Here is a 12,293-nt window from a genome sequence, read left to right on the forward strand (position 1 = left end):
CTTGATCCTGAAATTTTCTTTTCTCCTATTTTATTGGACAGTTAGGTCAGGAGTCAGCTCTAGGGGTGAATTGTAACACCCCTATGTTCGGTAGTGCATTCTACTGTTCCGGTGACCAGTGTTGTCCGGACAGCTAGGATGCCTAGAACTACACTTCGATATGAGTGAGGAGACATAAAATAATGAAATACAAGAAAAGAAAACACAATAAAAACAAAGGAAAAATAATAGCAAAGAAATATAACCAAGTTAAGCGAGCCGAGAACCCTAGCGATGGGTGGCCGCACCGGAAAGTCACGGCGTGGACCGTTGACTAGCCCTGGACCGCGGGGAACCCTTGAAAATATTTTTAAGATTTATAGAGACATCAATTGAAGTATAAATGCCATTAGAAATATCAAAGAAAAATTAATTAATTAATACAAAGAAAAGTGAGAAATCAAAAAACGGACAAAACCCGGTATTATCGAAAAATCGGGAATGCAACCCGAACAGGGGCATTGTGGGCATTTGACATCCCGAGTTGTCTTTTGACCTAAATGTCCATTAAAAATACATGATATTATATTTGTAAAATGTCATGAAAAATTAAATTAGTGGTACCTAATTCAATTAGCAAAAATTAGGGACTTAATGTGGGAATATGGAAAGTTTAACATTATTTATTATTAACCTATGTTAGTGGAGCACTAAGTAAATTATTATATACCATATAATACCCTAAGTGGACAGAAATGTCCACTAACATTCTGCAATTCATCTTCTCCACTTGAAAAATTCATTTGGGAGAATGAAAGCTCTCAAACCTCTCCCATGGCCGCACCATGCATGGAGCTCAAGTTCTCCATGATCAAGCCTTGATTTCTTGCAAGTGTCTTCATGAAAAATGATCCTCACACCTTGGGCAGTAGATAGGCAGCAAGAAATGAAAGTTTTTGTGGAGTTTTGAAGAATTTCCAAAGTGGTAAGTTTGAGTTTTTTATTATTGTTTTATTAAAGTTTGTAAGGATGTTATGGGTACTTGATTTATGGAGAAATTTTTGAGGTTTGATGTTTAAAGGGGATGTGTACTTTTGGCAGCCATGGAAACACTTTGAGGACAGCTTATTCTTGCTTCTAAATGATAGATTAAAGGATTGATTAAATATATATGTGTGTAGGAAATTATTTGGGTGATGTATACTTAGTATATGTGGATGTGTATTTGAAATTTGAAGCTTGGGAATTAATGGAATGTAATGCATGAATTGGCAGCCTGGTTGGGTGAACCATAAGGATGTTATTTCATGTTTGGTTTATGGAATATTAATGTTGAATTGTGTTAGTTGTTATGGCAGTTTGGGTATATGTTTGATGGTGTGAAGTTGGACATGTAAATGAGCATGAATAGGTAGTTAAATTGTTGTAATTGAATTTGACAAATTCTGCACTTTGTGGTGTATGTTGAATGTGATTGTAAGCTGCCAAAATGATCATCAATATGTGGTAAAATATGTTTAGTTTATGGTACAAACCAGATTGGATAAGAATGTGTGAATTGGTAAATGCTAAAAGTGAGCTTTGATGAGTAATAAAGAAAGTGCAATAGGGCAGTATGCATTTTGGCCTAGAACTTTAAGTGTGTGGCTCCAATTGGTATGAGACCAATTGAAGGTGAAACTAGGCACAAAATGTGCCAACTTTCATGAAGGAAGCTTGCCAAAATTCTGCTTGTAAGGTAACTTGAGAAATGACTAAATCCGGATTAAGTGCAAATAAGGCCTGAAAACTGACCATTTGGGCAGCAGTTAGTGTTTAGGCCATAACTCACTCAAAACAAGTCCAATTGACCTGAAATTTTGACCATGAATATTTAAGACCCATATCTACAAGTCTTATGAAGACACCAAAGCCCAGAAATGACCATAAGCAAGTCAAACAGCTTACACAAGTTCAGGTTCAAAAACTGGCCGAACCTAAAATGACCTAAAGTGACCAATTTTGATGCATTTTGACCAGCAATAGTAAAATGACCATAACTTGGTCTACATAACTCAGAATGACCTGAAATTTTGCCCCACGTTCCATAAGACATAGATCTACAAGTTTGTAGTTTTGACCGAAACCTGAAAACCGAGGGAACTAGGTCGTCCGGCTAGGTCAAACTAGTATCCAGGAATCCAGCAAATTGCAAGAAAATGCAGTATGCACGGAACTGAAATTGGTAACATGTACCAACCCTAAAAGACTATCGAATGTGACATATTAGCACTAAAACCTAATTTACCTAGAATACATCGAGGGTCGACATATTAGGTTGATTAAGCAAGTAATAGAATTCAGTGAATTAATTATCAAGCATTATCGTTAGAGACAGTTTAAATGAGTACTGAAACACTTCAAATTGTGTTTCTCAGTTAGCAAAGACTCAGGGAAAGGGAAGGAAACACTGAGTCAAGGCCAGGAGACAGTTATCAGAGGTTTGTGTACAACAGTTATTTCTTTTGAATTTTTCAATTGAAATAAATTATGACTATTTGTATATTATTGTTTTCAATTATGGAAATGTGTTTGAATGGATACTTATTGCTTGAAAAGCATTGTAAATGGTTTGAAAATGTGGAAAAATTGATTTAGTGTGATTTGTGAAAATTGAAGTTAATTATGAATTGTGTTGCCATTTTGTGAATGAAATTATGACTTTGGAAATTTATTGGATTCTCACGAATCATTTGAATAAAATGTTTGGAATTGATTTTGTGTTCACAATTAGCATGACAGTATCATATCATTCCTTCTCCATTTATGGGGTTGTGATCATTTCTTTTCCTTCTCCATTTATGGAGTCGTGATCGTTTATTTTTCTCCCTCTCTGGTTTACCAGTTGAGGTGATCGGATGAGTACTCATTATATAGCTAGCTTCCTTCCTCATTGATTTCGATTAGTGGGGTCGTGATTGCTTTGTCGTGGTGTACAATGCGCCATTGATCGGAAATTTGTGTCATGGATTAAGTTGTGAATGAATTGGCAACACTGTGTTCTTAAATTATTCGACTAAATTGTGTTATTATGAGCTTTGATAATTTGTGAAATGGAGTTTAAATTCTTATTGACATTCGCTGTCTTTTGAATTTAACTATATTTTGATCACTGAGATTTATTGTGATATTGTGTTAAATTCCTTATGACATTCATTGTCTCGAATTTAACTATGGTTTTACGTATCCACTATTTATATGATTTATGAATTGTGATTTAAAGTTGTATTTGGTTAATGTTGTGCACCACTAAGACATTGTCTCAGTGATAGCTTTTCATTGCTGTCGCAGGTAGATAGACGGATAGGGCAGCAGACTAGGCTGCTAGTGCATTCAGCGAGAGATCATCGGGTATATTGAGTATACCACACTTTGCATTTTGTACTGTAATGTATGTTCACTGTATGTATATATTGTTCTTAGTTTTGAGCAGTTGTAAATTAAAATTGTACATTGAAGTTGTAAAATAAATTATGAGTTATTTTGGCTTGTAAAATTTGTACTGTATTTCTTTTATCTCAGTCTTTGAAAAATTATTATGGATTTGAGTTGAGAAACATATTGAGTTGATCAAATGTTGAAGTTTGAGATTGAGAAAAATATTTGAAGTGCTTTTTACAGGTTTTCTGAAGAACTGTTTTATTCAAAATACAGAGGACACTCCGCCAAAATTTTTATAGAAATTTCTAATAATTCAAATGTGTTAGCTCTTTCACTTAAGTTCTAAAAAGTTTTTAACACCTGTAAATAGTGCTCACCACTGTAAAAAGAAGTAAGAAAAGTTTTAAAATCCCTTATAGTGTATTTAATGGGTTATCAGTAGACGAAGTTGGTAATTCATTAGGTATACTACGGGATCATGTTATGCCTTACAAAGGGGTAGGGTGTGACATGAATTAACTAAATTATCCCTCGCCGATTCGATCCGGTTTGCAAGTAATTCAATATTTCTTTCACATCACTGACCTAATTATTTGACCTGCTTAATAATTTTTTTTTTATGATTGTCTCTTTTTCACTGTGTTCGCAATAGTCCTAAGGACCGCGGCGTCACATTTTACAGTTCGAAATTTGAGTTTAAATCGACCTCGCAGTCCTTCCCGAGAAGGTCACCAATCGCTGTGACTCTCGGCTCATTTAACTTCTTGTGTTCTATTTTTCTTATTTATACTTAACTATTTGACAATCACTAATTATTTATGTTCAGGGCTTAACTAGGTGTCTTAGATGTGGTTCTAATCCCCTTAATTATCGGGACCGACACCGATCACCAGAACGGTGAAATATACCAGGCTATGCAAATAGGGGTGTTACACACTTTGACTACCACGTTAGATTCTTTGACCAAGCGCTGACTATTTGATTCAATTTTGGGTAGGTAGTATAAGTTCTCCTTCAATGTCTCCTTTTTAAAGAAACAATGGGAAATTATTCAACATTGAATATGATTACAACAAATTTTGTTATTGATGAACCTTATTGTAACACCCTTCACCCGACTATAGTGTAGCCAAGCGAAGTGTGCTACATTCGATGCCGGAGTACCCTATCTTGTCTTACTTTATTATTTTAATAATTTGATCTCGTTATATTTTAATATTAATTATTTTTCCAGAGAGAAACCAGCGGAGTTTCCCCTATTTTATCATCAATTGACGTATTTCACTATTCACCTGCTTGAAATTTTCAATAATATTTTACAATAAAAATATCATTCATGCTCATCATATTCATCTCACATTCAATTCTTGTAATTCACATACTCATTTGTACAAATCTATTCATACTCAATTCATATGTAAACATTCTCAAATTACATAAGCAAAATTTTCAAATTTCCTTAATTTACATAATTTACAAAATAATTATATAATTTTATAATTTACATGATATACAAATTAATTACAGTTCCATAATCTATATTTCGACATACAATTCATAGTTTACATTACAAATAATAACTAATTATAATGTACAAAATACATAATATGATCTATATGAACCCTATCTACATGCATTGCTGAGGAGGTGACAACCTTGTACACTTCTGACACTTTCGCAGATCTGAACTCTAAATTCTCCAGTCTAATGTCCACTGGGTTTTTACTTTTAGTACCTGCGCGAGGAAATAAATCCATCACGCTAAGCATGACTGCTTAGTGGTGCAATAATATGACAAGAAATAATGTATACAAATAAAAATAATTGTAGCATATTTTCTATATTCAAGAATTTTATTGGGTTCATATGAAATTTTCCATACAGTACATTTTTCATCATTTATGTTGCTCTCTAGAATCTCTTTTGTCATAAGTTTACAATAATCATTTATATAATGTACAAATAAATCTAAATATTTAGTTTATGTTTTTTTTATTATGGAGGATGCATTTCTAATAATTACTTACGTTATGCTTATTTTGCTAATATTTCATTTACTCTCTTAATATTTTCTATGTGTTGTGGATCATTTCGTAATAATTAAATTCTTAATACTAGTTTAATACCTTTCGGATTTTTCTCACTGATTTATTTAGTTTCTAATATTTTTAACTTATTTCAATAAATTTTTTTCTCTGCCCAGGTAACCTATGACAGGCTGACTAAACTGGATAATAGGTCGTTGGCACTGGACACCGCGGTGCCTTTGGTCGTCATACCATGGGACGTAGAACGTCAACCACGTATGCAGTCAGTATGGCTAAAAAGCCATGATAACACATAAAAGCCATGAATGTGGGCATAAAGCCATGAATACAGGCATAAAGCCTTTCACAGTACTGCTAAAATAATACTCTATTGACATGCCAATCTATCCAATCTAACACACGTGTCTAGGCAATACATGAGCACATAGTACCATTAAGAGTTTATATATTTTATCATTTCATTATATTTTTCGTTTATATTTTTATAGCATTCTAATTTTGTTTATAATGGAAACATAATTTCCAAATTCACATTTCTAGGTAATTTATGCATTCATACTAATTACAATTCACATTCAAAACATCTTTCCTTTCTCTCTTGATGGGAACCTAAATCCCAAATGACACTTTTATCACATTTATTCATTCAATAATCTATTCATGTAAAGTACATTTCATACTTCAATTTGTATTGCTAATATATTATGAACTCCATTGGTGTTGAGAGTATAAGTCTCAACAATCTATCTAGGTTAATTTCATTTCATATTCAAGTAGTATCACTCATGTTTTATTAGACCTCCTAGTAATGGGAATATAAATCTTAATTATATATTCACATAACTTAAATGTTCATTAAGTCATTTAGGTAAATTACTATTTCTATTCCAAGTAATCCATGAATATTTCATGGCTTCCAAATTTCATACCTTAATTTCTTCCACCAATTTAGTTCTTATACTTTGTGTCTTTGTACTACTATTCACATTACTATTCACTCAAATTGTTGACTTTTTAATACATAATAAATTTATTGAACCTAAGTTCTCCAAGATACCATATTTTGCATTTTATTTTTGTTGGTATTGATTTCCAATACCATTTCAAAGCTTATCTTATGTTATTCAAAATTTTCAGATTTCATACCTTAAGTTTACTATTCCATTGGTGATTTGTACATTAGGAATTTGACAAAATTATCTTCATGAAAGTTATTCTTTATTGTGTCTAGTTACATTTCTTTTTTTGAATCACTCCATTTGGAGTTTTGTAACTCAAGTTATGGTCATTTTACCATAACTGGCCGGATTAACCTGTACCCAGAATTTTTAGGCAATTTGGTTCTACCAGATTTGGTGACCTAAGTTTGGTTGATAATTTGACTAGGTTATGGTCAGAATTTAGATTTGTGTTCTTCATGAAAGTTGTAGCGCTATGTCTCAGATTTCTGCTGGTAAAATTTCAGATCAATTGAACTTTTCTACATTGAGTTATGACTATTTGAATAAATACTATTCATTTGATCATTTTCTAGGGACAGCATGTTGGTTACCCGGATTAGGGTAATTTTTAGGTCAACTTAGTTTAGTTTTTTGGGCAGGATTTCTTCACCAAAGTTGTGCCATTATGTGTTTAGTTTCATGTCCAATTTGGCTTGCACCAATTGAACCTATACAACTCCAGTTATAGCTGCCCAAACCTGCTGGACTCACACTCTGTCCTGCAGGTCACCAAGGGCAGCATGCCTAAGCTCAACTCCATTATCTTTACTCACTTCAATTCCTCCTCACACACATTTAAATGATCACTAATTGACCATTACAATATTAATATACCATTACATAAGCAAAACTCTAATTTTTTACAAACCCTAATTTCCAAAGTGTCCATTTCATACTATCCATGCCATCTAACACATCCAATCACAAATACCTACTAAGCAACTCCAATAAACACATTTTATTTCATTTAAATTCATCAATTCCCATAGGTACACATGCTGACCAAAATTCTTCTTCCATCAAACATGAATAATTTCTCAAAATTTTTCTTGTAATTCTTTCCATTTTCATGCTCAAATTTAAGTTTACTAAAAGAATATAGAAGAAAGTAGCACTAACCTCTTTGAGCAGAATTTTCCTAAGCTTAAACTTCACTTTCTTTCTTTTTCTAGGCTGCCAAACACTCTCCCAAGAGGTAAAATCAAGTTTTGTAAAGGAGGGTAGGGGTTTTATGATGTGATCAATTGAAAGATGGAGCTTTGGTTGAGTGAAAATGGTGGAAATTCTCTCTCCCTATCTTTCTCTTTATATTTCGGCTGATTGGGGAAGACAAGTGCAGATTTATTTTTCATTTTGTCTTATTTTTATATAGTTTTTATCCCTTTTAAAATGCTTGTCAGTTTGTGATTGGGTGGAGAGTGTTTAATAACATCATATGATGTCATAATTCCTAATTTTTTTCATTTTTCTTTCTTTTCTTTTCTACTCATTTCCAATTCAATTTTTAGCAATATTTATTCATATTTTAGATCATAATAATTATTTACTTAATTGGACAAGTCGGTCAAAAATCATCTCCGAAGATAAAATGACCAAAATGCCCTCCGTTTGGCTTATTGAGCCAAAATCGTCTGTACCGATCGAAAAATTTTTCTAAACTTTTTCTTGGCATTCTAATGCCATAGAAACATCAATGACTCTTCTTTGGAATCCCAAAAATTATTTTACGAATTTTCTCCCTAGTTTAGGGCTTCTAGTTGCGAAGACCACAACTTCTCACTGTGTTACCCATCGCTAGGACATCGGCTCATTTAACTTAGTTGTATTTTATTTTAAAAATTTTTTCTAAATTTTTCTTATTATTATTTGAGTTATTTATTACTCTCACTCTAGTCTAAATATTTTTCTAAAAATTTTAGCTGTTCGAACAGATACTGATCATCGAAATAATAGAATGTACGAAATTATTGCAATAAAAGTGTTACACTTCTCTTAAACAAAAATCTTATCAATTGTATTATTAGTGTGTACTATGCGTACTTAACATATGATAAAGTCCTTTCATGAACTATTATAAATAAGTGTGTTTTCTTTGTTTCTAGCGTATGAAAATTTTAAAGCTTTCTTTCTCTAAGTTTTCTTTACTTTCTGTAAAAACTTTGTATGGTCAATAAAAGTTTGAGGAATTATTTTCTGCATTTATATCTTTATATTTTTCTATACTCTCTACTTGTTTTCTAAAAAGAAAGTATTTTCAAAAATTATATATATATATAAAATTAAAACTGCAAAACAATTTTGAATAAATTAGCTTAATTACAAATTTGTTAAAATTAAATTTTCTAATATTTTAAGATTGGGATTATATACTTTTTTTTGTCTATTATTGTAATAAAAAATAAATTTTATAATTTTTATTTAATATTATAAATAATATCAATAATTAAAATTATTTTTATTCATTAAAAAAATTTACTTGTTCATTAGTGTGTGTAGATAATAGACAAAATATTATTTGTAATTTAATATTTAATAAGCTTAATACAAAGCATAATGATAAAAAACCATTCAAATGTAATATTGTAATTTTGATAATTTTATCATAATTTTAAAACTATATTATATGTTTACAAAAAAAAAACTTGAATTATCTATTTGTTGTAAAAGAATAATTTAGAATAATGTTAATTTTATCCATATATTAATTGGGGTTGTTGAATTTAGTTTATTTTTAATTTTTATCTAAATTAATATAGAAGTTTTTACTTAAGTTTAATTTAGCTTAAAATTAAAATATATGTGTTAAATTTTTTTAATTTCTTAATTTGGACCAATAATCAAGTAGTTGAATTTCCTGATTTTTAAGTTAAATGTCTTCATTTATCCTAACAATCAAGATATTCATTTTTTTTTTAATTTTCAGGATAAATTTAAATTAAAAAATTTAGATTAATTTAAATAAAAAGTTAATAATGAGTTAAATTTAACATTTTAATACCTTTATATGTATATTGGTGAGATTAAGCATTTATGTAACACCCTCCCGGTAGCAACTCTGTACATTCTCATCGCTCTGTGATCGGTCGGTCCCATACTAGAACGTCCGGAAAAATATTTAAACTAAAGTCAGGAACCATAATTAACTCAAATATTAATAAGAAAAATTTAGTAAAAACTTTAGAAATAAAATACAACCAAATTAAACGAGCCGGTGCCCAAGCGATGGGTAACCAGAGGGAAGTTATGCTTCGCAACTGTGAGCCCTAGACCCGGGTAAAAATTCATAAAATAATTATTGGGACTCCAGAGAAGGGTTATTGAGGTTCCCATGGCATTAGAATGCCAAGAAAATATTTAGAAAAAATTTTCAATCGGTACAGACAATTTTGGCCCGTTGAGCCAAACGGAGGGCATTTTGGTCATTTCGCCTTCAAAGGTGATTTTTGGCCGACTTGTCCAGTTAAGTAAATAATTATAATGATCTAAAATATGAATAAATATTGCTAAAAATTGAATTGAAAATGAGTAGAGAAAAGAAGAAAAGAAAATGAAGGAAAATGCTTAATTATGACATATGATGATGTCATTTAAAAGCCCCCTCCAATTACCATTTGACAAACCAATAAAAAGAGATAAAAATGACTTAAAATGAGATAAAAAAACAAAGGAAACCAGTAGTTTCCTTCTTCATACGGGCTGGAATAAGAGAGAAAGAGAGAGAAAAGGAAAAGAAAGAAAGAAAGGAAGAAGGAGAAGGAGATGAACAGTATCAGAAAAAGGGGTTCAGCAGGGCAGCATGTTTCTCTTCCGTCCAGGTGAGTTTGGCTCAACATCTATGGCTGATTTTTGGATATGTTTGAGGTATGTATGTGTGGAAGTTATGGTTAAAATTTGGGGATTGTTCAACGGTTGGATTTGGAGAAATATATTGTTGAATACAGGCTGTCTGTAGGTTGAATTCTGAATTTTGGCTACTGAAATTTGAGAAAAATAAATAGTTAGGATGCTTATAAAATTATGAAATTTGGTACAAATGATATTTGGGATGTTGAGGCTGCTGGGTTAAAATTTGGTGAATTTTAGACTTGTGGTTTATGAGATATAAATTGTTTTGCATGAGCTGTCTGAGTAAGACTGATTTCAGCAACAATTCAGATTTTGAAGGGTTGAATGAATGTTTTGATATCTCATGATATAGAGATTATTTGATGCTAAAATTTTTACTGATATTGTATAGGGATGTCTTGAATATATGGTTAAAATTTGGGATTTATCTAACGGTTAGATCATTATATATAAATTTGAATGCACAAGCTGCCAGATTGGGTATTAATGGGTGGTTGTGGATTTAAGATTTATGATAGGAGTTTAGTCCAATTTAAGGGGAAATGCTGTTGAATTTTTATTGGATATTTAATTTAGGAAAGTGAAGTTATAATTGATTATGATTATTATGATTCTAGGGGAAATCTTGAAGAATAACAAGCTCAAGGTTGGTTTCAAAAAGGTTAGTGCTTATTTACACTTAAATCTCTTTTAATCCATGTTAAAGACTTAAAGTGAGTAAGGTTTTGTGAATTAAATGAATGGAAACTCATGTATATGTCCACCATAGAATTCGGCAGCCCTATTGAAGGAATAGAAATGGAGTGTTTGATGGACTTAGAGTGAACTAGAGCTTAGATTTAAAGTGTATACATATATATATATATATATATATATAGAGAGAGAGAGAGAGAGAGAGAGAGAGAGAGAGAATGAAAGAGTAAATTAGGAAAATTGTGAAAACTTTGAAATTTAGCTAGGGTTTAGGAATGAAAATTTGACTTGGCTTAGGAAATTGTTAGAGAACATTTTAATGGTCAATTAGTGACCATTTTAGATAATTTGACCACAAATTGGACTGAAATATAGCATGGCAAAGGGAATGTGTAGGCTGCTTAGGGACAAGAGTAGGTGATGTAAATTTCAGTCCACTTGGACTGCCATATCTTGGGCTGTGTTGGTCCAATTGGTGTTTGGCCAATTGGACATGAAACTAGGCTTATAATGGCACATTTTTGCTGAAGAAACCATGCCCAAAAGACCAAAGCAAGAGGACCAAAACTTGGCCCCAATTCGGATACCCTGCAAACAGCCCCTGCAGAATGACCAAATGAACAGTAAGGCCATAACTCACTATAGATATGGTCAATTGACCTGGAATTTTTACAGCAACAAGTTAAGACATAGACAAACAACTTTCATGAAGGAACCTACCTCAAATTATGGCCAGAACCCATCCAACCAAATGATTCTAGTTACTGTTCATGTTACTGTAGATATGGTCAATTCTGCAGATTGGCAATCCGGCCAGCTGTGGTTTTTGGACCATATCTAGAGTTACAAAACTCCAAATAGAGCGATTCAAAAAAGGAAATTCAACTAGACAAAATAAGGAACAACTTTCATGTTTGCCATTTCTTCAAATTCCCACTGCAACAGTGTCCAATGGAACAGTAAAGTTGAGCTACAAAAACTGAAAATTCTGCTTCCCTTGGTTTAAACTTTGAAATGGTATAAATGCTTAATGCCAACAAGTTTTGGATGCCAAATGTGGTATATTGGGAGTGCCAAAGTCAATGTACATATTTTCTATCCAAAAGTCAACATTCTTGTTGACCAATGAAATGAATAGTGACACCAAAAGTTAAAATTCAAAGATTGAATAATTTTAAAGTATCAAATGCCCTAGTATACCTAACAAGATTGGTTTGGATAGTTTGGCATGCCAATAGGATATTGTTTTAGCAGTACTGCGAAAGGCTTTATGCCTGTATTCATGGCTTTATGCCCGTATTCATGG

Source organism: Hevea brasiliensis, chromosome 3 (genome assembly GCF_030052815.1).
Source record: "Hevea brasiliensis isolate MT/VB/25A 57/8 chromosome 3, ASM3005281v1, whole genome shotgun sequence".
In the NCBI taxonomy this organism is placed as follows: Eukaryota; Viridiplantae; Streptophyta; class Magnoliopsida; order Malpighiales; family Euphorbiaceae; genus Hevea; species Hevea brasiliensis.